The 24606-nt window shown below is 46.9% G+C and overlaps 8 non-coding genes across 8 annotated transcripts; all 8 read right to left on the reverse strand.

Annotated features, from left to right (window-relative positions):
* Positions 1-1148: 1148 nt before the first annotated feature.
* On the reverse strand, positions 1149-1220 carry TRNAG-UCC (transfer RNA glycine (anticodon UCC)). The gene has a single exon. It is a non-coding gene; the product is annotated as a tRNA-Gly (tRNA).
* Positions 1221-9579: 8359 nt separating this feature from the next.
* TRNAG-CCC (transfer RNA glycine (anticodon CCC)) lies at positions 9580-9651 on the reverse strand. Its single transcript has one exon. It is a non-coding gene; the product is annotated as a tRNA-Gly (tRNA).
* A 1529-nt stretch (positions 9652-11180) lies between these two features.
* Positions 11181-11252, reverse strand: TRNAG-UCC (transfer RNA glycine (anticodon UCC)). Its single transcript has one exon. It is a non-coding gene; the product is annotated as a tRNA-Gly (tRNA).
* Positions 11253-12775: 1523 nt separating this feature from the next.
* TRNAG-CCC (transfer RNA glycine (anticodon CCC)) lies at positions 12776-12847 on the reverse strand. The gene has a single exon. It is a non-coding gene; the product is annotated as a tRNA-Gly (tRNA).
* Positions 12848-15964: 3117 nt separating this feature from the next.
* On the reverse strand, positions 15965-16036 carry TRNAG-CCC (transfer RNA glycine (anticodon CCC)). Its single transcript has one exon. It is a non-coding gene; the product is annotated as a tRNA-Gly (tRNA).
* A 1533-nt stretch (positions 16037-17569) lies between these two features.
* TRNAG-UCC (transfer RNA glycine (anticodon UCC)) lies at positions 17570-17641 on the reverse strand. Its single transcript has one exon. It is a non-coding gene; the product is annotated as a tRNA-Gly (tRNA).
* A 1522-nt stretch (positions 17642-19163) lies between these two features.
* Positions 19164-19235, reverse strand: TRNAG-CCC (transfer RNA glycine (anticodon CCC)). Its single transcript has one exon. It is a non-coding gene; the product is annotated as a tRNA-Gly (tRNA).
* Positions 19236-22358: 3123 nt separating this feature from the next.
* TRNAG-CCC (transfer RNA glycine (anticodon CCC)) lies at positions 22359-22430 on the reverse strand. Its single transcript has one exon. It is a non-coding gene; the product is annotated as a tRNA-Gly (tRNA).
* Positions 22431-24606: the final 2176 nt, after the last annotated feature.

The following is a 24606-nucleotide window of genomic DNA, read 5'->3' on the forward strand; positions in this document are numbered from 1 at the left end:
TACTTTCAAAGTACAGGGTTGTACCTTTCACGATCACTCTTGTATTACACAGACACGAATAGTTGAGAAGTCTTTTCTCACATAGCTGGTACAAGCTTGCACTTTTCCTTTCTGGCTATGTGGAAATGACAGCTTGGTCCTTGGAAGGAAAATCAAGCAAAATTAGCAGAGGATGGTTTCGATCCATCGACCTCTGGGTTATGGGCCCAGCACGCTTCCGCTGCGCCACTCTGCTCCTTTGTGAAAGTGTTCTGTTTATGCAGATGAGGAGGCATTCAGAGAAGTGACGTGGGATTGGTCGGGCTCTCACCTCATTTGCCTAAGTATATCGCAAGGCATGCTGGGTGCAGAAAATCTTTATCTTCCCCTCTCACAATCAGTCACAACTGAAAGTCCAGACCCTCTTATTCACTAGCCGTTTCAGGCCTTTAACAAGACAACAGCTCTCCGACGCTCTCTGTCTCTCTCTCTCTCTGTGATCCTAGTGCTTGCATGCTCAGTATTTGGCTTTACCTGGGAGCCAGAGATCTACCCGGTGAGGGCTTGCCGGTATAAGGCTTTAGAGCGTTTGGGAGCGTTCGGTACATGAGAGGACGTTGGACTGGAAGCTATGCAAATTTGAAGCATCCAAACTTCCTGCTGCAGTCGGAGGCTCTTTCCATGGACATCTGCCTTTTGGATTCCTCTAAACTTGCCCTCTGATGAAACATTTTGTGAGCTGCAGTTACCTCCGACGGCTACAAGGTGGTGCTACATTCAGGTGAGGGCACAAGTATGCACAAAATGTTGGGGACTTTTGCCAGATTTATTGCTGGATCTTGCATATTTTTTTCAGAGGCTAAATATTGCCTAGGAAATGCTTTTTAACATAGAGATGCTGGAGTTAAAATGTCTGGTCGGGCCTCAGCCCTTTCATTGTCTGCCCACTGTAACATATTTTTTTACCAGTACATGTGAGTGGTGACTCTGCTTTATGAAACTTATCATATATTAGGACAATGAATATAGCAGAAGGGGCGATCGAAATGCTTGCCTACATATTTGTTTATTTTTTATATAATGGCTGATTAACCTCTTAATTATATTACCATTTTGTGAAATGTTGCTTTAAAATATATCCTGCTTGCAGAATATATAAGTATTTGTATTGCGTTGGCCGGGAATCGAACCCGGGTCAACTGCTTGGAAGGCAGCTATGCTCACCACTATACCACCAACGCCCTCAGATCTTTGCGCTCTCGGTTCTAAACATTAGGACCCTGAGTTCAATGACTATCATGCACCAGCTTCAATGGTGCATTTGGTTTAGATACCAACATGAAAAGCAATAGAAAGTTTTTGTAGAAGGTAAGGAACTGGGATTGAAACCAAGGACAAAGCTGTGCAGAAGAGAAGAATGGAAAGCAGCAATACAAATAATAGATATGAACACATAGAGGCAGCATGGGAAGCAAAGCAGGGAAGAGAAATAGAGAACATTCCATGAAATGCCCAGGAGATAGATAAGAGCAGAACAAAAAAGGGAAGAATGAAATTCAAAGCCTCCTCATAAAAGTGTTTGAAGGTCCCACCAGTCATTCATGCTTATTATTGTGTGCCTTTACTTTCAAAGTACAGTGTGGAGCTTTTGACGATCCCTCTCTTGTATTTCAGCAGACACAGATAGTTGAGAAGTCTTTTCTAACATAGCTGGCACAAGCTTGCGCTTTTCCTTGCTGGTAGCGTGGAAATGACAGCTTGGTCCTTGGAAGTAAAATCAAGCAAAATTAGCAGAGGATGGTTTCGATCCATCGACCTCTGGGTTATGGGCCCAGCACGCTTCCGCTGCGCCACTCTGCTCCGTTGTGAAAGTGTTCTTTTTATGCAGATAAGGAGCATTAGGCAGAGTAGCATGGGATTGGTCTGGCTCTCACCTCATTTGCATAAGTATATCCCAAGGCATGCTGGGTGCAGAAAAACTTCATCTTCCCCTCTCACAATCAGTCATAACTGAAAGTCAGACACTCTTAGGCACTAGCCGTTTCAGGCCTTTATCAAGACAGTAGCTCTTGAACCATCTCTCTCTCGCTCTGTGATCCTAGCACTAGCATGCTCAGGATTTGGCTTTACCTTGGAGCCAGAGATATACCCGGTGAGGGCTTGCCCGGTGTGAGGCTTTTGAGCGTTTGGGAGCGTTCGGGACGTGAGTGGACGTTGGACAGGAAACTATGCGAATATGAAGCCTCCAACATTCCTGCTTCAGTGAGTGGTTCTTTCCATGGACATCTGACTCTTGGATTCCTCTCAACTTGCCTTCTGATAAAACATTTTGTGAGCAGCAGTTTCCTTCGACAGCTACAAGGTGGCGCTACATTCAGGTGAGAGCACAAGTATGCACAAAATGTTAGGGACTTTTGCCAGATTTATCGGTGGATCTTGCATATTTTTTCAGAGGCTAGATATTGCCTAGAAATGCTTTTTAACATAGAGATGCTGGAGTTACAATGTCTGGTCGGGCCTCAGCCCTTCCATTGTTTGCCCACTGTAACAAATTTATTACCAGCACATGTGTGTTGTGACTCTGCTTTATGAAACTTATCATATATTAGGACAATGTATGTAGCAGAAGGTGCGATTGAGATGTTTGCCCACGTATTTGTTTATTTTTTTATATATGGCTGATTAATCGGGGGGGGCGCTAGAGGGCGCACTGCGGAATGGCCGCACTGTCGTGAGGCTCCCGCTGCCCGGAGCTATTATCCGCCTAGGTATCCTGTTTACCATCGCTGCGCCCTGACCTGACCCCACGGATCGGCTGGGATATCGGCTGTCCACCCACGGTCCAACTCCTGAGCCATTCGGAGGTTGCTGGCCGAAGTTACGACGGTCCCAAGTTTCTCCGACTCGCGCTCTGGAAGTCTGATGCCCTCTTGCCCGGCGTCACTGTTCATGCCAGTCCGGGGCTCTGCACGTGGGGTGTAGGCCTAGCTCCGCCCTTCTCCGCCAAGTTCGGTTGCTGGCCGGGCGAGACGCTTGGTTCTCCCTTGGTGTCGGACTTATCTCTCGGCTCTCCCATCTGCCTGGCCAGATACCATCGCCCACGGAGGTACAACGGATTTAATACCTGGGTGTTGAGGGTTTGCCCCCCTTGGGCTGGGCACGACGACGGCCTTTACTCGTCGGTGGGAGTGGCGGGGTGTATTGGCCTGCTCGTGCCCCCACGATTCGAGCTGCTTACTGCTTGGCCGGGGCCCTTGTCCGAACTGTATCCTGATCCCCATTTGCCTCATTTCCCTTCTTTACCACCGTTATGGGGAAGCCGGACACTAAACAGTCCAAACTGTCCTTTGACTCTGGAGGGGCCAGGCGTGGGGCGCGTTCGCTTCAGGAAGCTGGGGCTTCGCGGTCCCCCCCCCCAAATGTCGCTGAGAGTGTCCCGCACCCACCTCCGCCGGACTTCGCCCAAATGATGCAGGAGATGAGGCAGGGGTTCGCCACTATAGTGGACAAAGTGGACAAGATATCGTCGCGCATGGATGCGGTTGTTCAGAAATTGGACGTGCATGAGGAGCGCTTGACGGCGGCAGAACAGCGCATTTCGGACCATGATGACACGGCGGCCACCCATACCACCCAACTGGCGAGAATGGACAATATCTTGCGTGTCATTGCCGCCAAGAACGAGGAGTTGGAGGCGAGGAGTAGGCGCAACAACGTGCGCATTGTAGGTGTGCCGGAGTCCACGAATGTGGGCAAAATGGAGACTTATGTGGAGAGGCTACTGGTGGGCGCAATTGGGACGGAAGTCTTCTCGTCCCAGTTCATCGTCGAGAGAGCGCATCGGACATTGGGACCTCGACCGGCCTCTGGGGCTGCACCGCGGCCCATCATTGCGCGCCTCTTGAACTATCGTGATCGAGACGCTGCTCTTCAGGCGGCCCGCACTAACAGGGCTCTCTCCTTCGAAGGGGTGTCTTTCACCATGTACCCCGACTTCACACCGCTGGTGCAGGACCAGCGTCGGAAGTTTTTGGGGGTGAAGAGGAAGCTTCGGGACCTTCAAGTGGACTACGCCTTGCTTTATCCGGCTAAACTTAGAGTGACGCATCAGGCTAAACAACATTTTTTCACCAACCCACAGCATGCTGAGGACTTTGCGAAGCGCCTCCAGCGCGAGCGCGCTGCTGGGGATCGTGGTGACGATCGAGATCCGGAGGGTGATCATTCGGCTGCTGAGGAGGAGGTCGCCTGATTCTGGTGACTTTGGAGTTTGTCTATCTTCTTCCCGATTCTTGTAGTATTGTGGACATGTAACTTTTGTATTTAGACCTGCTGGCTTCCTTCTCAGTATTTACGGCCTAGCTATTGTCCGTTTTTGACTTTTTTGCTGATGTGTGGGTTGTGTCTGTCTTATGACGAGTGAGTGCGTTTTGCTGTTTTTGTGGGGTTGGGATGGCACCGCGGGATGGTGTTATGGGATGTCGCGCTCTGGGCACCCACCCCCCCGTGCTGCGCCTGGTGCCGCCTGATACTCGTTGGCGCGGACACTGGCGTGGCGTGAGGGAGTGGTGTCGTGCACCGCTGGAAGGTTCCCCGGAGGGTGTGCCCCATGTTTACCTTTTGTTTGGATTCTAGTCCTATGTTGGTTGACTTGATGTGTGTTGAGGGATGGGGGGGAGGGGTGTATGCGGCCTGATAGTTGGGGTGGTGTCAGGTGGGTGGATGGGGGGGGGTTGACGCTGTCCATGTCTGTTTGCCCGGGTCTTTTGGTTCGTTTTGGTAGCTGCTACTGTTGTCTGAGTGCACGGAAATGCCGTTGCGCCCGCTATCCGGGCTGTTCCACTTTCCTATCTTACGGGACGGGTTCTGGGATCCGTGATTCCGTCCATTTTGGGCCCGAGTGCGTCGGCCGCCATCTTAGGCTGCCACGTGCCGGGGTGCGCTCTGCGAGCGTAGCACGTGTGCGAGATGTGGGCCGCGTGGAATGGCTTGGCGGCGTGTGGCGCGTAGTCTGTCCTGAGTGCTTGCTGCGTGGATGGGTCGATTGGGGGGGAGTTGTTTTGTTCTTGATTGGTTGTTTTGGAGACGACTGGGAAATGTATGGAGTGTTTGTGGAGGTCGTCCCGTTCCCTGGGGCGTGGACCTATCGTTGGCTGTTGATGGTAGTCGGATGCCCTGTATTTGGTTACCGGGTCCTGTGGGGCCCTTACGTTATGTGATGTCAACTGCTGCTGAGAATCAGATCTCGTTTTTGACCTGGAATGTACGGGGCCTTAATGATGCCAGGAAGTGTCGTAGTGTGATACAGTATTTGGACAGGCATGCTATTCATGTTGCTTTTCTCCAGGAGACGCATCTGCGCCCCGCTCCCTCCCCCACTTTCGGCGGAAGGTGGGCTGCGGCCAGGGGGTTTGCTTCATACTCTTCTTATGCTCGTGGGGTTGTCACCCTTGTTAAGAGGTCGCTTGCATTTCAGGAACTTGGATCTATGGGGGACCCTGAGGGGCGCTATGTGCTGCTGTGGGGACGGCTTGGGCAGAACACTATACTGTTTGTTAACTGCTATGCTCCCAATGTTGATACGCCAATCTTTTTTGTCACTCTGTGGGGTCATGTTCTTGCTGTGGATGCTACTCACATTGTGTGGGGGGGTGACTTCAATCTTGCGTTTCAGGCCCAGTTGGACAGATCGGAGGGTAGCCCTCAGTACAATGTACAGGCTAGGGATGTGCTGCGGGGGATAGTGGAGGAGGCCGGGATGGTTGACAGCTGGAGGCACACCCACCCTGCCACTAGGGAGGGCACTCATTACACCACACATGCTCGATCATGGGCAAGACTGGACTATGTATTTCTTTCTAGAGGGTTGATGGCTGGCCTCAGGGGGGTCACACATTTAGCCAGGACGTATTCCGACCACTGTCCGGTGAAGGTTGATTTGTCCGTCCCCGGGTTACACAGGCCGCGCCCGCCTTGGCGTTTGTTTCCGACTGCTTTGCTTGACCCGGTGTTCAAGGAGGAACTCGGTGCGGAGGTGGAGGCGTTCTTCCCTAGAAACAAGGGCTCTGTGGAGAGCATTGAGGTCATTTGGGAGGCATTCAAGGTCACGATCCGGGGTGTCACTATTTCTAAAAGTTGTGGAGTACTCCGTCTGATTGTTCGGACCCTAGAGAGGTTGGAGGCTGACTTGCGAGACTTGGAGCGCAGGATGCAGGTGACTTCAGACCCTGATCTTTTGGCACAGTTCCGCACTAAGCTCTCCGAGTATGAAGAGGAGGCCGCTCGAGAGGCTAAGCACAGGGGGAAATACTGGACGGCGAGGCGATACTGCGAGGGGCAGCGGCCCGGTAAGGTCCTCGCTGCCCTTACTAGACATCCTAGGCATGGGTCGGACGTGCTGGAATTGGTGTCTCCGGATGGCACTCGCTGTCGTGACACTTCGGAGATTCAGCGCACATTTATAGATCACTATGCACACCTTTACACGACACAGCAGACGGGTGAGACTCGATACGGTGGCTTCCTCGACGAGTTGGCGCTTTGTTGGCTATCGGACGGTCATCGGGAGTCCTTAGGCAGGCCCCTGGAGGTGGAGGAGGTCAGGAATGCCATCATGTCTCTCTCTAATGGGAAGGCCGCCGGGCTGGATGGCCTTCCTGCTGAATTCTATAAGTGCTATATTGACATCATGGCCCCTGTGCTCCGGGAGGTGTTTGAGGAGTCGCTGGAGGAGGGACGCCTACCGGGCTCCATGCGGGAGGTCGCCATCACGTCGCTGCTCAAGCCGGGTAAGGATCCACTGGATGTGGGCTCTTACAGGCCCCTCTCATTGCTCAACTGTGATGTTAAAATTCTCGCGAAGGTCTTGGCGGTGAGACTAGCCGAACTCATGCCCGTTATCGTGTTGCCTGACCAGTCGGGATTTGTGCCCGGCCGCGCCACATCTCACAATCTTCGCACTTTGTTTTCGCTTGTGTCGACCATTGATCCCACTGTCCCGGTTGCCGCTATCTTTCTTGATGCCACTAAGGCGTTTGACTCTGTCGAGTGGGGCTACCTTATTGATGTTCTTTGTCGGATGGGGTTCCCCAGGATTTTCATCTCTTGGGTTAAGCTTTTATATACTGATCCGATGGCGAGGGTAGTGGTGAATGGGGTGCTGTCCCCCTCGTTCCCTCTCACGAGAGGGACCCGACAGGGGTGCCCCCTCTCGCCCCTCTTGTTTGCTATCGCCATTGAGCCGCTTGCCTGTAGGATACGTCAGTTTCATCAGCAGAGCGCCTTTAATTGTCTTCAGCGGCAGGTCGGCATTTCTTTATACGCCGATGACGTCACACTCTATGTCAAGGACCCTGAGAATAACCTTAATTCGCTCCTGCGGGAGCTGGTCGCTTTTGGAGGTGTATCCGGGGTTCATATCAACTGGCGGAAGTCTCAATTTTTCCCCCTCACGGCTGCGGTGGCCAGGTTCCCCCTTGACTACCCTTTGGAATGGTGTGACTCGGAGTTGCGTTATCTCGGTATTGTTGTATCCTTGGATAGGGGAGACGCGGTTCGGCTCAACTATGGTGTGGCCATTACTAAGCTGGCGGATGATGTCACCAGATGGATGTCTTTACCTCTCTCCATGGCCGGTAGGGCGTCTCTTATCAAGATGGTGGTTCTGCCCCGCTTTCTTTATCTCTTTCAAAACCTTCCGTATCATCCTGGTGCTTATTTCTTTCGTAGACTTCGTTCTGAGCTTCTGCGATTGTTCTGGGGGGGCAAGCAGCCACGGGTGGCCTGGGCTACTCTTACGTTGCCTTATGCTGATGGCGGTTTCGATGTCCCTGATTTTGAACTCTATTATCTCAGCGCTCAGGCGCATTATGCCTATCATTGGATGCGCCCCACGCCGTTCATGCCCCAGATTGCTGCTGAGCATTGGGTCGCCCATCCGCTCCCTCTGGAGGGGATGGTTTTGGGCAAGGTGTCAGATGTGGAAACGCCCCGCACGACGGTGACATGCACGGTGGATGCTTGGAAGCGGATGGCTCATTTGCTAGACGTTTCCTTTCTCTAATCGCCGGCCTTGCCTCTGTCTTATCATCCGGATCTGTCGCTGTTGTTGGAGACGGGGTTTCAGCGAATGTGCAAGCGGCTTGGTATCCTCACGTGGGGCGACTTGTTTTATGAAGGTGCCTTCCGTACGCAGGCTCATTTCTTCGGTTCGGCAGCTTGCTCCCCTCTAGACCTGTTCTATTTTGTCCGCCTGCGGCAGGGCATGCGCGCTCTGCTACCGGACTACCCTTCGGAGCCTGGGGTGACCCTCCCCCTCCATGTGCTGCTGGTTTCAGATGGGCGACACCTGGTGTCGAAGTTATACGGGGCTATTCGCCGACAGCGATCGGTCCCGACCAATCGAGTGCGCGAGCAGTGGGTTGCAGAATTGGGTGCTCCTATTACAGACGAGCAGTGGAAATATTGTTGCGGCCTCACGGCCAATGTCTCTTCTAGTTGTCGCCTTAAAATTATCCATTACAAGTTTGTTCAGAGGTACTACTATACCCCGGCGAGGAAACTGCGGTTTCATTTGGCGGAGGATGATAGGTGTGCCAGGTGTCGAGCGGAAGGCGCTGATTTTTTACATTTGGCTTGGAGTTGTGCGGGGGTTTTGGAATATTGGACTCAGGTTCATGAAGCCCTGCAGGTTATGGCGGAGGATGGGGTGGCGTTTGACCCCTTGGTGATGTTACTTGGCTTCTCTAAGGATGTACCTGCCTCTCACCGTAGATTTGTTGACGTGGCCCTGCTGTTGGCTAAGCGTAGGGTCGCCTGTTGCTGGGGTCGCGGTAGGGTGCCGCGCTTTCAAGACTGGGTGACTGACCTCAGTTACTGTCAGGATCAGTACAATATCTATTCTGACTTGATGCCTGTACGATGCAGACCAAGGGATTTTTGGAGTCCGCTCCAGGTGTACCTTCTGACCAGGGCGGCGCGGGACTCTGATTCTGAACTTGAGGACCGAGAGGGGATAGGCTGATGACAATGTGATGGGCTGGGATTTTACACGACACCTGCTGTTCTTACGACATCGGGGGGGGGGGCTGATTGTCTCCTTTTCCTGCGGGCTATTGGGGGGTGGGGGTCTCCCTCCGGGCAGGTAGTTTATCGGGAATCCAGATTGTATCCCTATGCGGCACCCTTCTATCCAGTGCTCCTCATATTTGTGTCCCCTCTGGCTCACGTGTCCTCCGCTAATGTACTGTATTCGTATTGCATTGTCTTATTGGCTCGCCTGCCCATGCTGGATCATTGTATTTTAATATCTCCTGCACATTTCGTTGCTGCTCCTTGTATTGACTGATGCCCTGCCCTGTACTTCCTTGTGTCTCCTTATTTACTTATTTTTTCTGTATGTTTTCTTGGCACTGACGTACCATCGTAATGGCCGAATGTAACTGTATGTTTTGAATGTACACTTCCCTTGTACCTGCTTGTCTCCAAATAAAGGTTTAAAAAAAAAAAATATATGGCTGATTAATCTGTTCGTGAAATTTCCATTTTGTGACATGTTGCATTACAATATATCCTGCTTGCAGAATATATAAGTATTTTCAGTGCGTTGGCCGGGAATCGAACCCGGGTCAACTGCTTGGGAAGCAGCTATGCTCACCACTATACCACCAACGCCCTCTGATGTGTTAGCTCTCGGTTCTAAATATTACGTTGCAGAAATCAATGACTATCTTGCACCAGCTTCAATGGTGCATTTGGTTTAGATACCAACATGAGAAGCAGTAGAACGTTTTTTGCAGAGGGTAAGGAACTGGGGATTGAAACCAAGGACAAAGTTGTGCAGAAGAGAAGAAATGAAAAGCAACAGTACAAATAGTAGAAATGAGCATATATAGGCAGCATGGGAAGCAAAGCAGGGAAGAGAAAGAGAACATTCCATGAAATGCCCAGGAGATAGATAAGAGCAGAACAAAAAGGGAAGAATGAAATTCAAAGCATGCCCAGAAAGTTGTGTGAAGCTCCCACCAGTCATTTATGGTTATAATTGTGTGTCTTTACTTTCAAAGTACAGGGTTGTACCTTTCACGATCACTCTTGTATTACACAGACACGAATAGTTGAGAAGTCTTTTCTCACATAGCTGGTACAAGCTTGCACTTTTCCTTTCTGGCTATGTGGAAATGACAGCTTGGTCCTTGGAAGGAAAATCAAGCAAAATTAGCAGAGGATGGTTTCGATCCATCGACCTCTGGGTTATGGGCCCAGCACGCTTCCGCTGCGCCACTCTGCTCCTTTGTGAAAGTGTTCTGTTTATGCAGATGAGGAGGCATTCAGAGAAGTGACGTGGGATTGGTCGGGCTCTCACCTCATTTGCCTAAGTATATCGCAAGGCATGCTGGGTGCAGAAAATCTTTATCTTCCCCTCTCACAATCAGTCACAACTGAAAGTCCAGACCCTCTTATTCACTAGCCGTTTCAGGCCTTTAACAAGACAACAGCTCTCCGACGCTCTCTGTCTCTCTCTCTCTCTGTGATCCTAGTGCTTGCATGCTCAGTATTTGGCTTTACCTGGGAGCCAGAGATCTACCCGGTGAGGGCTTGCCGGTATAAGGCTTTAGAGCGTTTGGGAGCGTTCGGTACATGAGAGGACGTTGGACTGGAAGCTATGCAAATTTGAAGCATCCAAACTTCCTGCTGCAGTCGGAGGCTCTTTCCATGGACATCTGCCTTTTGGATTCCTCTAAACTTGCCCTCTGATGAAACATTTTGTGAGCTGCAGTTACCTCCGACGGCTACAAGGTGGTGCTACATTCAGGTGAGGGCACAAGTATGCACAAAATGTTGGGGACTTTTGCCAGATTTATTGCTGGATCTTGCATATTTTTTTCAGAGGCTAAATATTGCCTAGGAAATGCTTTTTAACATAGAGATGCTGGAGTTAAAATGTCTGGTCGGGCCTCAGCCCTTTCATTGTCTGCCCACTGTAACATATTTTTTTACCAGTACATGTGAGTGGTGACTCTGCTTTATGAAACTTATCATATATTAGGACAATGAATATAGCAGAAGGGGCGATCGAAATGCTTGCCTACATATTTGTTTATTTTTTATATAATGGCTGATTAACCTCTTAATTATATTACCATTTTGTGAAATGTTGCTTTAAAATATATCCTGCTTGCAGAATATATAAGTATTTGTATTGCGTTGGCCGGGAATCGAACCCGGGTCAACTGCTTGGAAGGCAGCTATGCTCACCACTATACCACCAACGCCCTCAGATCTTTGCGCTCTCGGTTCTAAACATTAGGACCCTGAGTTCAATGACTATCATGCACCAGCTTCAATGGTGCATTTGGTTTAGATACCAACATGAAAAGCAATAGAAAGTTTTTGTAGAAGGTAAGGAACTGGGATTGAAACCAAGGACAAAGCTGTGCAGAAGAGAAGAATGGAAAGCAGCAATACAAATAATAGATATGAACACATAGAGGCAGCATGGGAAGCAAAGCAGGGAAGAGAAATAGAGAACATTCCATGAAATGCCCAGGAGATAGATAAGAGCAGAACAAAAAAGGGAAGAATGAAATTCAAAGCCTCCACATAAAAGTGTTTGAAGGTCCCACCAGTCATTCATGCTTATTATTGTGTGCCTTTACTTTCAAAGTACAGTGTGGAGCTTTTGACGATCCCTCTCTTGTATTTCAGCAGACACAGATAGTTGAGAAGTCTTTTCTCACATAGCTGGCACAAGCTTGCGCTTTTCCTTGCTGGTAGCGTGGAAATGACAGCTTGGTCCTTGGAAGTAAAATCAAGCAAAATTAGCAGAGGATGGTTTCGATCCATCGACCTCTGGGTTATGGGCCCAGCACGCTTCCGCTGCGCCACTCTGCTCCGTTGTGAAAGTGTTCTTTTTATGCAGATAAGGAGCATTAGGCAGAGTAGCATGGGATTGGTCTGGCTCTCACCTCATTTGCATAAGTATATCCCAAGGCATGCTGGGTGCAGAAAAACTTCATCTTCCCCTCTCACAATCAGTCATAACTGAAAGTCAGACACTCTTAGGCACTAGCCGTTTCAGGCCTTTATCAAGACAGTAGCTCTTGAACCATCTCTCTCTCGCTCTGTGATCCTAGCACTAGCATGCTCAGGATTTGGCTTTACCTTGGAGCCAGAGATATACCCGGTGAGGGCTTGCCCGGTGTGAGGCTTTTGAGCGTTTGGGAGCGTTCGGGACGTGAGTGGACGTTGGATAGGAAACTATGCGAATATGAAGCCTCCAACATTCCTGCTTCAGTGAGTGGTTCTTTCCATGGACATCTGACTCTTGGATTCCTCTCAACTTGCCTTCTGATAAAACATTTTGTGAGCAGCAGTTTCCTTCGACAGCTACAAGGTGGCGCTACATTCAGGTGAGAGCACAAGTATGCACAAAATGTTAGGGACTTTTGCCAGATTTATCGGTGGATCTTGCATATTTTTTCAGAGGCTAGATATTGCCTAGAAATGCTTTTTAACATAGAGATGCTGGAGTTACAATGTCTGGTCGGGCCTCAGCCCTTCCATTGTTTGCCCACTGTAACAAATTTATTACCAGCACATGTGTGTTGTGACTCTGCTTTATGAAACTTATCATATATTAGGACAATGTATGTAGCAGAAGGTGCGATTGAGATGTTTGCCCAACGTATTTGTTTATTTTTTTATATATGGCTGATTAATCTGTTCGTGAAATTTCCATTTTGTGACATGTTGCATTACAATATATCCTGCTTGCAGAATATATAAGTATTTTCAGTGCGTTGGCCGGGAATCGAACCCGGGTCAACTGCTTGGGAAGCAGCTATGCTCACCACTATACCACCAACGCCCTCTGATGTGTTAGCTCTCGGTTCTAAATATTACGTTGCAGAAATCAATGACTATCTTGCACCAGCTTCAATGGTGCATTTGGTTTAGATACCAACATGAGAAGCAGTAGAACGTTTTTTGCAGAGGGTAAGGAACTGGGGATTGAAACCAAGGACAAAGTTGTGCAGAAGAGAAGAAATGAAAAGCAACAGTACAAATAGTAGAAATGAGCATATATAGGCAGCATGGGAAGCAAAGCAGGGAAGAGAAAGAGAACATTCCATGAAATGCCCAGGAGATAGATAAGAGCAGAACAAAAAGGGAAGAATGAAATTCAAAGCATGCCCAGAAAGTTGTGTGAAGCTCCCACCAGTCAGTCATTTATGGTTATAATTGTGTGTCTTTACTTTCAAAGTACAGGGTTGTACCTTTCACGATCACTCTTGTATTACACAGACACGAATAGTTGAGAAGTCTTTTCTCACATAGCTGGCACAAGCTTGCACTTTTCCTTTCTGGCTATGTGGAAATGACAGCTTGGTCCTTGGAAGGAAAATCAAGCAAAATTAACAGAGGATGGTTTCGATCCATCGACCTCTGGGTTATGGGCCCAGCACGCTTCCGCTGCGCCACTCTGCTCCTTTGTGAAAGTGTTCTCTTTATGCAGATGAGGAGGCATTCAGAGAAGTGACGTGGGATTGGTCGGGCTCTCACCTCATTTGCCTAAGTATATCGCAAGGCATGCTGGGTGCAGAAAATCTTTATCTTCCCCTCTCACAATCAGTCACAACTGAAAGTCCAGACCCTCTTAGGCACTAGCCGTTTCAGGCCTTTAACAAGACAACAGCTCTCCGACGCTCTCTGTCTCTCTCTCTCTCTGTGATCCTAGTGCTTGCATGCTCAGTATTTGGCTTTTCCTGGGAGCCAGAGATCTACCCGGTGAGGGCTTGCCGGTATAAGGCTTTAGAGCGTTTGGGAGCGTTCGGTACATGAGAGGACGTTGGACTGGAAGCTATGCAAATTTGAAGCATCCAAACTTCCTGCTGCAGTCGGAGGCTCTTTCCATGGACATCTGCCTTTTGGATTCCTCTAAACTTGCCCTCTGATGAAACATTTTGTGAGCTGCAGTTACCTCCGACGGCTACAAGGTGGTGCTACATTCAGGTGAGGGCACAAGTATGCACAAAATGTTGGGGACTTTTGCCAGATTTATTGCTGGACCTTGCATATTTTTTTCAGAGGCTAAATATTGCCTAGGAAATGCTTTTTAACATAGAGATGCTGGAGTTAAAATGTCTGGTCGGGCCTCAGCCCTTTCATTGTCTGCCCACTGTAACATATTTTTTTACCAGTACATGTGAGTGGTGACTCTGCTTTATGAAACTTATCATATATTAGGACAATGAATATAGCAGAAGGGGCGATCGAAATGCTTGCCTACATATTTGTTTATTTTTTATATAATGGCTGATTAACCTCTTAATTATATTACCATTTTGTGAAATGTTGCTTTAAAATATATCCTGCTTGCAGAATATATAAGTATTTGTACTGCGTTGGCCAGGAATCGAACCCGGGTCAACTGCTTGGAAGGCAGCTATGCTCACCACTATACCACCAACGCCCTCTGATCTTTGCGCTCTCGGTTCTAAACATTAGGACCCTGAGTTCAATGACTATCATGCACCAGCTTCAATGGTGCATTTGGTTTAGATACCAACATGAAAAGCAATAGAAAGTTTTTGTAGAGGGTAAGGAACTGGGATTGAAACCAAGGACAAAGCTGTGCAGAAGAGAAGAATGGAAAGCAGCAATACAAATAATAGATATGAACACATAGAGGCAGCATGGGAAGCAAAGCAGGGAAGAGAAATAGAGAACATTCCATGAAATGCCCAGGAGATAGATAAGAGCAGAACAAAAAAGGGAAGAATGAAATTCAAAGCCTCCACATAAAAGTGTTTGAAGGTCCCACCAGTCATTCATGCTTATTATTGTGTGCCTTTACTTTCAAAGTACAGTGTGGAGCTTTTGACGATCCCTCTCTTGTATTTCAGCAGACACAGATAGTTGAGAAGTCTTTTCTCACATAGCTGGCACAAGCTTGCGCTTTTCCTTGCTGGTAGCGTGGAAATGACAGCTTGGTCCTTGGAAGTAAAATCAAGCAAAATTAGCAGAGGATGGTTTCGATCCATCGACCTCTGGGTTATGGGCCCAGCACGCTTCCGCTGCGCCACTTTGCTCCGTTGTGAAAGTGTTCTTTTTATGCAGATAAGGAGCATTAGGCAGAGTAGCATGGGATTGGTCTGGCTCTCACCTCATTTGCATAAGTATATCCCAAGGCATGCTGGGTGCAGAAAAACTTCATCTTCCCCTCTCACAATCAGTCATAACTGAAAGTCAGACACTCTTAGGCACTAGCCGTTTCAGGCCTTTATCAAGACAGTAGCTCTTGAACCATCTCTCTCTCGCTCTGTGATCCTAGCACTAGCATGCTCAGGATTTGGCTTTACCTTGGAGCCAGAGATATACCCGGTGAGGGCTTGCCCGGTGTGAGGCTTTTGAGCGTTTGGGAGCGTTGTGGACGTTGGACAGGAAACTATGCGAATATGAAGCCTCCAACATTCCTGCTTCAGTGAGTGGTTCTTTCCATGGACATCTGACTCTTGGATTCCTCTCAACTTGCCTTCTGATAAAACATTTTGTGAGCAGCAGTTTCCTTCGACAGCTACAAGGTGGCGCTACATTCAGGTGAGAGCACAAGTATGCACAAAATGTTAGGGACTTTTGCCAGATTTATCGGTGGATCTTGCATATTTTTTCAGAGGCTAGATATTGCCTAGAAATGCTTTTTAACATAGAGATGCTGGAGTTACAATGTCTGGTCGGGCCTCAGCCCTTCCATTGTTTGCCCACTGTAACAAATTTATTACCAGCACATGTGTGTTGTGACTCTGCTTTATGAAACTTATCATATATTAGGACAATGTATGTAGCAGAAGGTGCGATTGAGATGTTTGCCCACGTATTTGTTTATTTTTTTATATATGGCTGATTAATCTGTTCGTGAAATTTCCATTTTGTGACATGTTGCATTACAATATATCCTGCTTGCAGAATATATAAGTATTTTCAGTGCGTTGGCCGGGAATCGAACCCGGGTCAACTGCTTGGGAAGCAGCTATGCTCACCACTATACCACCAACGCCCTCTGATGTGTTAGCTCTCGGTTCTAAATATTACGTTGCAGAAATCAATGACTATCTTGCACCAGCTTCAATGGTGCATTTGGTTTAGATACCAACATGAGAAGCAGTAGAACGTTTTTTGCAGAGGGTAAGGAACTGGGGATTGAAACCAAGGACAAAGTTGTGCAGAAGAGAAGAAATGAAAAGCAACAGTACAAATAGTAGAAATGAGCATATATAGGCAGCATGGGAAGCAAAGCAGGGAAGAGAAAGAGAACATTCCATGAAATGCCCAGGAGATATATAAGAGCAGAACAAAAAGGGAAGAATGAAATTCAAAGCATGCCCAGAAAGTTGTGTGAAGCTCCCACCAGTCAGTCATTTATGGTTATAATTGTGTGTCTTTACTTTCAAAGTACAGGGTTGTACCTTTCACGATCACTCTTGTATTACACAGACACGAATAGTTGAGAAGTCTTTTCTCACATAGCTGGCACAAGCTTGCACTTTTCCTTTCTGGCTATGTGGAAATGACAGCTTGGTCCTTGGAAGGAAAATCAAGCAAAATTAGCAGAGGATGGTTTCGATCCATCGACCTCTGGGTTATGGGCCCAGCACGCTTCCGCTGCGCCACTCTGCTCCTTTGTGAAAGTGTTCTCTTTATGCAGATGAGGAGGCATTCAGAGAAGTGACGTGGGATTGGTCGGGCTCTCACCTCATTTGCCTAAGTATATCGCAAGGCATGCTGGGTGCAGAAAATCTTTATCTTCCCCTCTCACAATCAGTCACAACTGAAAGTCCAGACCCTCTTAGGCACTAGCCGTTTCAGGCCTTTAACAAGACAACAGCTCTCCGACGCTCTCTGTCTCTCTCTCTCTCTGTGATCCTAGTGCTTGCATGCTCAGTATTTGGCTTTTCCTGGGAGCCAGAGATCTACCCGGTGAGGGCTTGCCGGTATAAGGCTTTAGAGCGTTTGGGAGCGTTCGGTACATGAGAGGACGTTGGACTGGAAGCTATGCAAATTTGAAGCATCCAAACTTCCTGCTGCAGTCGGAGGCTCTTTCCATGGACATCTGCCTTTTGGATTCCTCTAAACTTGCCCTCTGATGAAACATTTTGTGAGCTGCAGTTACCTCCGACGGCTACAAGGTGGTGCTACATTCAGGTGAGGGCACAAGTATGCACAAAATGTTGGGGACTTTTGCCAGATTTATTGCTGGATCTTGCATATTTTTTTCAGAGGCTAAATATTGCCTAGGAAATGCTTTTTAACATAGAGATGCTGGAGTTAAAAGGTCTGGTTGGGCCTCAGCCCTTTCATTGTCTGCCCACTGTAACATATTTTTTTACCAGTACATGTGAGTGGTGACTCTGCTTTATGAAACTTATCATATATTAGGACAATGAATATAGCAGAAGGGGCGATCGAAATGCTTGCCTACATATTTGTTTATTTTTTATATAATGGCTGATTAACCTCTTAATTATATTACCATTTTGTGAAATGTTGCTTTAAAATATATCCTGCTTGCAGAATATATAAGTATTTGTACTGCGTTGGCCGGGAATCGAACCCGGGTCAACTGCTTGGAAGGCAGCTATGCTCACCACTATACCACCAACGCCCTCTGATCTTTGCGCTCTCGGTTCTAAACATTAGGACCCTGAGTTCAATGACTATCATGCACCAGCTTCAATGGTGCATTTGGTTTAGATACCAACATGAAAAGCAATAGAAAGTTTTTGTAGAGGGTAAGGAACTGGGATTGAAACCAAGGACAAAGCTGTGCAGAAGAGAAGAATGGAAAGCAGCAATACAAATAATAGATATGAACACATAGAGGCAGCATGGGAAGCAAAGCAGGGAAGAGAAATAGAGAACATTCCATGAAATGCCCAGGAGATAGATAAGAGCAGAACAAAAAAGGGAAGAATGAAATTCAAAGCCTCCACATAAAAGTGTTTGAAGGTCCCACCAGTCATTCATGCTTATTATTGTGTGCCTTTACTTTCAAAGTACAGTGTGGAGCCTTTGACGATCCCTCTCTTGTATTTCAGCAGACACAGATAGTTGAGAAGTCTTTTCTCACATAGCTGGCACAAGCTTGCGCTTTTCCTTGCTGGTAGCGTGGAAATGACAGCTTGGTCCTTGGAAGTAAAATCAAGCAAAATTAGCAGAGGATGGTTTCAATCCATCGACCTCTGGGTTATGGGCCCAGCACGCTTCCGCTGCGCCACTCTGCTCCGTTGTGAAAGTGTTCTTTTTATGCAGATAAGGAGCATTAGGCAGAGTAGCATGGGATTGGTCTGGCTCTCACCTCATTTGCATAAGTATATCCCAAGGCATGCTGGGTGCAGAAAAACTTCATCTTCCCCTCTCACAATCAGTCATAACTGAAAGTCAGACACTCTTAGGCACTAGCCGTTTCAGGCCTTTATCAAGACAGTAGCTCTTGAACCATCTCTCTCTCGCTCTGTGATCCTAGCACTAGCATGCTCAGGATTTGGCTTTACCTTGGAGCCAGAGATATACCCGGTGAGGGCTTGCCCGGTGTGAGGCTTTTGAGCGTTTGGGAGCGTTCGGGACGTGAGTGGACGTTGGATAGGAAACTATGCGAATATGAAGCCTCCAACATTCCTGCTTCAGTGAGTGGTTCTTTCCATGGACATCTGACTCTTGGATTCCTCTCAACTTGCCTTCTGATAAAACATTTTGTGAGCAGCAGTTTCCTTCGACAGCTACAAGGTGGCGCTACATTCAGGTGAGAGCACAAGTATGCACAAAATGTTAGGGACTTTTGCCAGATTTATCGGTGGATCTTGCATATTTTTTCAGAGGCTAGATATTGCCTAGAAATGCTTTTTAACATAGAGATGCTGGAGTTACAATGTCTGGTCGGGCCTCAGCCCTTCCATTGTTTGCCCACTGTAACAAATTTATTACCAGCACATGTGTGTTGTGACTCTGCTTTATGAAACTTATCATATATTAGGACAATGTATGTAGCAGAAGGTGCGATTGAGATGTTTGCCCACGTATTTGTTTATTTTTTTATATATGGCTGATTAATCTGTTCGTGAAATTTCCATTTTGTGACATGTTGCATTACAATATATCCTGCTTGCAGAATATATAAGTATTTTCAGTGCGTTGGCCGGGAATCGAACCCGGGTCAACTGCTTGGGAAGCAGCTATGCTCACCACTATACCACCAACGCCCTCTGATGTGTTAGCTCTCGGTTCTAAATATTACGTTGCAGAAATCAATGACTATCTTGCACCAGCTTCAATGGTGCATTTGGTTTAGATACCAACATGAGAAGCAGTAGAACGTTTTTTGCAGAGGGTAAGGAACTGGGGATTGAAACCAAGGACAAAGTTGTGCAGAAGAGAAGAAATGAAAAGCAACAGTACAAATAGTAGAAATGAGCATATATAGGCAGCATGGGAAGCAAAGCAGGGAAGAGAAAGAGAACATTCCATGAAATGCCCAGGAGATAGATAAGAGCAGAACAAAAAGGGAAGAATGAAATTCAAAGCATGCCCAGAAAGTTGTGTGAAGCTCCCACCAGTCATTTATGGTTATAATTGTGTGTCTTTACTTTCAAAGTACAGGGTTGTACCTTTCACGATCACTCTTGTATTACACAGACACGAATAGTTGAGAAGTCTTTTCTCACATAGCTGGTACAAGCTTGCACTTTTCCTTTCTGGCTATGTGGAAATGACAGCTTGGTCCTTGGAAGGAAAATCAAGCAAAATTAGCAGAGGATGGTTTCGATCCATCGACCTCTGGGTTATGGGCCCAGCACGCTTCCGCTGCGCCACTCTGCTCCTTTGTGAAAGTGTTCTGTTTATGCAGATGAGGAGGCATTCAGAGAAGTGACGTGGGATTGGTCGGGCTCTCACCTCATTTGCCTAAGTATATCGCAAGGCATGCTGGGTGCAGAAAATCTTTATCTTCCCCTCTCACAATCAGTCACAACTGAAAGTCCAGACCCTCTTATTCACTAGCCGTTTCAGGCCTTTAACAAGACAACAGCTCTCCGACGCTCTCTGTCTCTCTCTCTCTCTGTGATCCTAGTGCTTGCATGCTCAGTATTTGGCTTTACCTGGGAGCCAGAGATCTACCCGGTGAGGGCTTGCCGGTATAAGGCTTTAGAGCGTTTGGGAGCGTTCGGTACATGAGAGGACGTTGGACTGGAAGCTATGCAAATTTGAAGCATCCAAACTTCCTGCTGCAGTCGGAGGCTCTTTCCATGGACATCTGCCTTTTGGATTCCTCTAAACTTGCCCTCTGATGAAACATTTTGTGAGCTGCAGTTACCTCCGACGGCTACAAGGTGGTGCTACATTCAGGTGAGGGCACAAGTATGCACAAAATGTTGGGGACTTTTGCCAGATTTATTGCTGGATCTTGCATATTTTTTTCAGAGGCTAAATATTGCCTAGGAAATGCTTTTTAACATAGAGATGCTGGAGTTAAAATGTCTGGTCGGGCCTCAGCCCTTTCATTGTCTGCCCACTGTAACATATTTTTTTACCAGTACATGTGAGTGGTGACTCTGCTTTATGAAACTTATCATATATTAGGACAATGAATATAGCAGAAGGGGCGATCGAAATGCTTGCCTACATATTTGTTTATTTTTTATATAATGGCTGATTAACCTCTTAATTATATTACCATTTTGTGAAATGTTGCTTTAAAATATATCCTGCTTGCAGAATATATAAGTATTTGTATTGCGTTGGCCAGGAATCGAGCCCGGGTCAACTGCTTGGAAGGCAGCTATGCTCACCACTATACCACCAACGCCCTCAGATCTTTGCGCTCTCGGTTCTAAACATTAGGACCCTGAGTTCAATGACTATCATGCACCAGCTTCAATGGTGCATTTGGTTTAGATACCAACATGAAAAGCAATAGAAAGTTTTTGTAGAAGGTAAGGAACTGGGATTGAAACCAAGGACAAAGCTGTGCAGAAGAGAAGAATGGAAAGCAGCAATACAAATAATAGATATGAACACATAGAGGCAGCATGGGAAGCAAAGCAGGGAAGAGAAATAGAGAACATTCCATGAAATGCCCAGGAGATAGATAAGAGCAGAACAAAAAAGGGAAGAATGAAATTCAAAGCCTCCACATAAAAGTGTTTGAAGGTCCCACCAGTCATTCATGCTTATTATTGTGTGCCTTTACTTTCAAAGTACAGTGTGGAGCTTTTGACGATCCCTCTCTTGTATTTCAGCAGACACAGATAGTTGAGAAGTCTTTTCTCACATAGCTGGCACAAGCTTGCGCTTTTCCTTGCTGGTAGCGTGGAAATGACAGCTTGGTCCTTGGAAGTAAAATCAAGCAAAATTAGCAGAGGATGGTTCCGATCCATCGACCTCTGGGTTATGGGCCCAGCACGCTTCCGCTGCGCCACTTTGCTCCGTTGTGAAAGTGTTCTTTTTATGCAGATAAGGAGCATTAGGCAGAGTAGCATGGGATTGGTCTGGCTCTCACCTCATTTGCATAAGTATATCCCAAGGCATGCTGGGTGCAGAAAAACTTCATCTTCCCCTCTCACAATCAGTCATAACTGAAAGTCAGACACTCTTAGGCACTAGCCGTTTCAGGCCTTTATCAAGACAGTAGCTCTTGAACCATCTCTCTCTCGCTCTGTGATCCTAGCACTAGCATGCTCAGGATTTGGCTTTACCTTGGAGCCAGAGATATACCCGGTGAGGGCTTGCCCGGTGTGAGGCTTTTGAGCGTTTGGGAGCGTTCGGGACGTGAGTGGACGTTGGACAGGAAACTATGCGAATATGAAGCCTCCAACATTCCTGCTTCAGTGAGTGGTTCTTTCCATGGACATCTGACTCTTGGATTCCTCTCAACTTGCCTTCTGATAAAACATTTTGTGAGCAGCAGTTTCCTTCGACAGCTACAAGGTGGCGCTACATTCAGGTGAGAGCACAAGTATGCACAAAATGTTAGGGACTTTTGCCAGATTTATCGGTGGATCTTGCATATTTTTTCAGAGGCTAGATATTGCCTAGAAATGCTTTTTAACATAGAGATGCTGGAGTTACAATGTCTGGTCGGGCCTCAGCCCTTCCATTGTTTGCCCACTGTAACAAATTTATTACCAGCACATGTGTGTTGTGACTCTGCTTTATGAAACTTATCATATATTAGGACAATGTATGTAGCAGAAGGTGCGATTGAGATGTTTGCCCACGTATTTGTTTATTTTTTTATATATGGCTGATTAATCTGTTCGTGAAATTTCCATTTTGTGACATGTTGCATTACAATATATCCTGCTTGCAGAATATATAAGTATTTTCAGTGCGTTGGCCGGGAATCGAACCCGGGTCAACTGCTTGGGAAGCAGCTATGCTCACCACTATACCACCAACGCCCTCTGATGTGTTAGCTCTCGGTTCTAAATATTACGTTGCAGAAATCAATGACTATCTTGCACCAGCTTCAATGGTGCATTTGGTTTAGATACCAACATGAGAAGCAGTAGAACGTTTTTTGCAGAGGGTAAGGAACTGGGGATTGAAACCAAGGACAAAGTTGTGCAGAAGAGAAGAAATGAAAAGCAACAGTACAAATAGTAGAAATGAGCATATATAGGCAGCATGGGAAGCAAAGCAGGGAAGAGAAAGAGAACATTCCATGAAATGCCCAGGAGATATATAAGAGCAGAACAAAAAGGGAAGAATGAAATTCAAAGCATGCCCAGAAAGTTGTGTGAAGCTCCCACCAGTCAGTCATTTATGGTTATAATTGTGTGTCTTTACTTTCAAAGTACAGGGTTGTACCTTTCACGATCACTCTTGTATTACACAGACACGAATAGTTGAGAAGTCTTTTCTCACATAGCTGGCACAAGCTTGCACTTTTCCTTTCTGGCTATGTGGAAATGACAGCTTGGTCCTTGGAAGGAAAATCAAGCAAAATTAGCAGAGGATGGTTTCGATCCATCGACCTCTGGGTTATGGGCCCAGCACGCTTCCGCTGCGCCACTCTGCTCCTTTGTGAAAGTGTTCTCTTTATGCAGATGAGGAGGCATTCAGAGAAGTGACGTGGGATTGGTCGGGCTCTCACCTCATTTGCCTAAGTATATCGCAAGGCATGCTGGGTGCAGAAAATCTTTATCTTCCCCTCTCACAATCAGTCACAACTGAAAGTCCAGACCCTCTTAGGCACTAGCCGTTTCAGGCCTTTAACAAGACAACAGCTCTCCGACGCTCTCTGTCTCTCTCTCTCTCTGTGATCCTAGTGCTTGCATGCTCAGTATTTGGCTTTTCCTGGGAGCCAGAGATCTACCCGGTGAGGGCTTGCCGGTATAAGGCTTTAGAGCGTTTGGGAGCGTTCGGTACATGAGAGGACGTTGGACTGGAAGCTATGCAAATTTGAAGCATCCAAACTTCCTGCTGCAGTCGGAGGCTCTTTCCATGGACATCTGCCTTTTGGATTCCTCTAAACTTGCCCTCTGATGAAACATTTTGTGAGCTGCAGTTACCTCCGACGGCTACAAGGTGGTGCTACATTCAGGTGAGGGCACAAGTATGCACAAAATGTTGGGGACTTTTGCCAGATTTATTGCTGGATCTTGCATATTTTTTTCAGAGGCTAAATATTGCCTAGGAAATGCTTTTTAACATAGAGATGCTGGAGTTAAAAGGTCTGGTTGGGCCTCAGCCCTTTCATTGTCTGCCCACTGTAACATATTTTTTTACCAGTACATGTGAGTGGTGACTCTGCTTTATGAAACTTATCATATATTAGGACAATGAATATAGCAGAAGGGGCGATCGAAATGCTTGCCTACATATTTGTTTATTTTTTATATAATGGCTGATTAACCTCTTAATTATATTACCATTTTGTGAAATGTTGCTTTAAAATATATCCTGCTTGCAGAATATATAAGTATTTGTATTGCGTTGGCCAGGAATCGAGCCCGGGTCAACTGCTTGGAAGGCAGCTATGCTCACCACTATACCACCAACGCCCTCAGATCTTTGCGCTCTCGGTTCTAAACATTAGGACCCTGAGTTCAATGACTATCATGCACCAGCTTCAATGGTGCATTTGGTTTAGATACCAACATGAAAAGCAATAGAAAGTTTTTGTAGAAGGTAAGGAACTGGGATTGAAACCAAGGACAAAGCTGTGCAGAAGAGAAGAATGGAAAGCAGCAATACAAATAATAGATATGAACACATAGAGGCAGCATGGGAAGCAAAGCAGGGAAGAGAAATAGAGAACATTCCATGAAATGCCCAGGAGATAGATAAGAGCAGAACAAAAAAGGGAAGAATGAAATTCAAAGCCTCCACATAAAAGTGTTTGAAGGTCCCACCAGTCATTCATGCTTATTATTGTGTGCCTTTACTTTCAAAGTACAGTGTGGAGCTTTTGACGATCCCTCTCTTGTATTTCAGCAGACACAGATAGTTGAGAAGTCTTTTCTCACATAGCTGGCACAAGCTTGCGCTTTTCCTTGCTGGTAGCGTGGAAATGACAGCTTGGTCCTTGGAAGTAAAATCAAGCAAAATTAGCAGAGGATGGTTTTGATCCAT

Source organism: Lissotriton vulgaris, chromosome 9 (assembly GCF_964263255.1).
Source record: "Lissotriton vulgaris chromosome 9, aLisVul1.2, whole genome shotgun sequence".
Lineage (NCBI taxonomy): Eukaryota > Metazoa > Chordata > Amphibia > Caudata > Salamandridae > Lissotriton > Lissotriton vulgaris.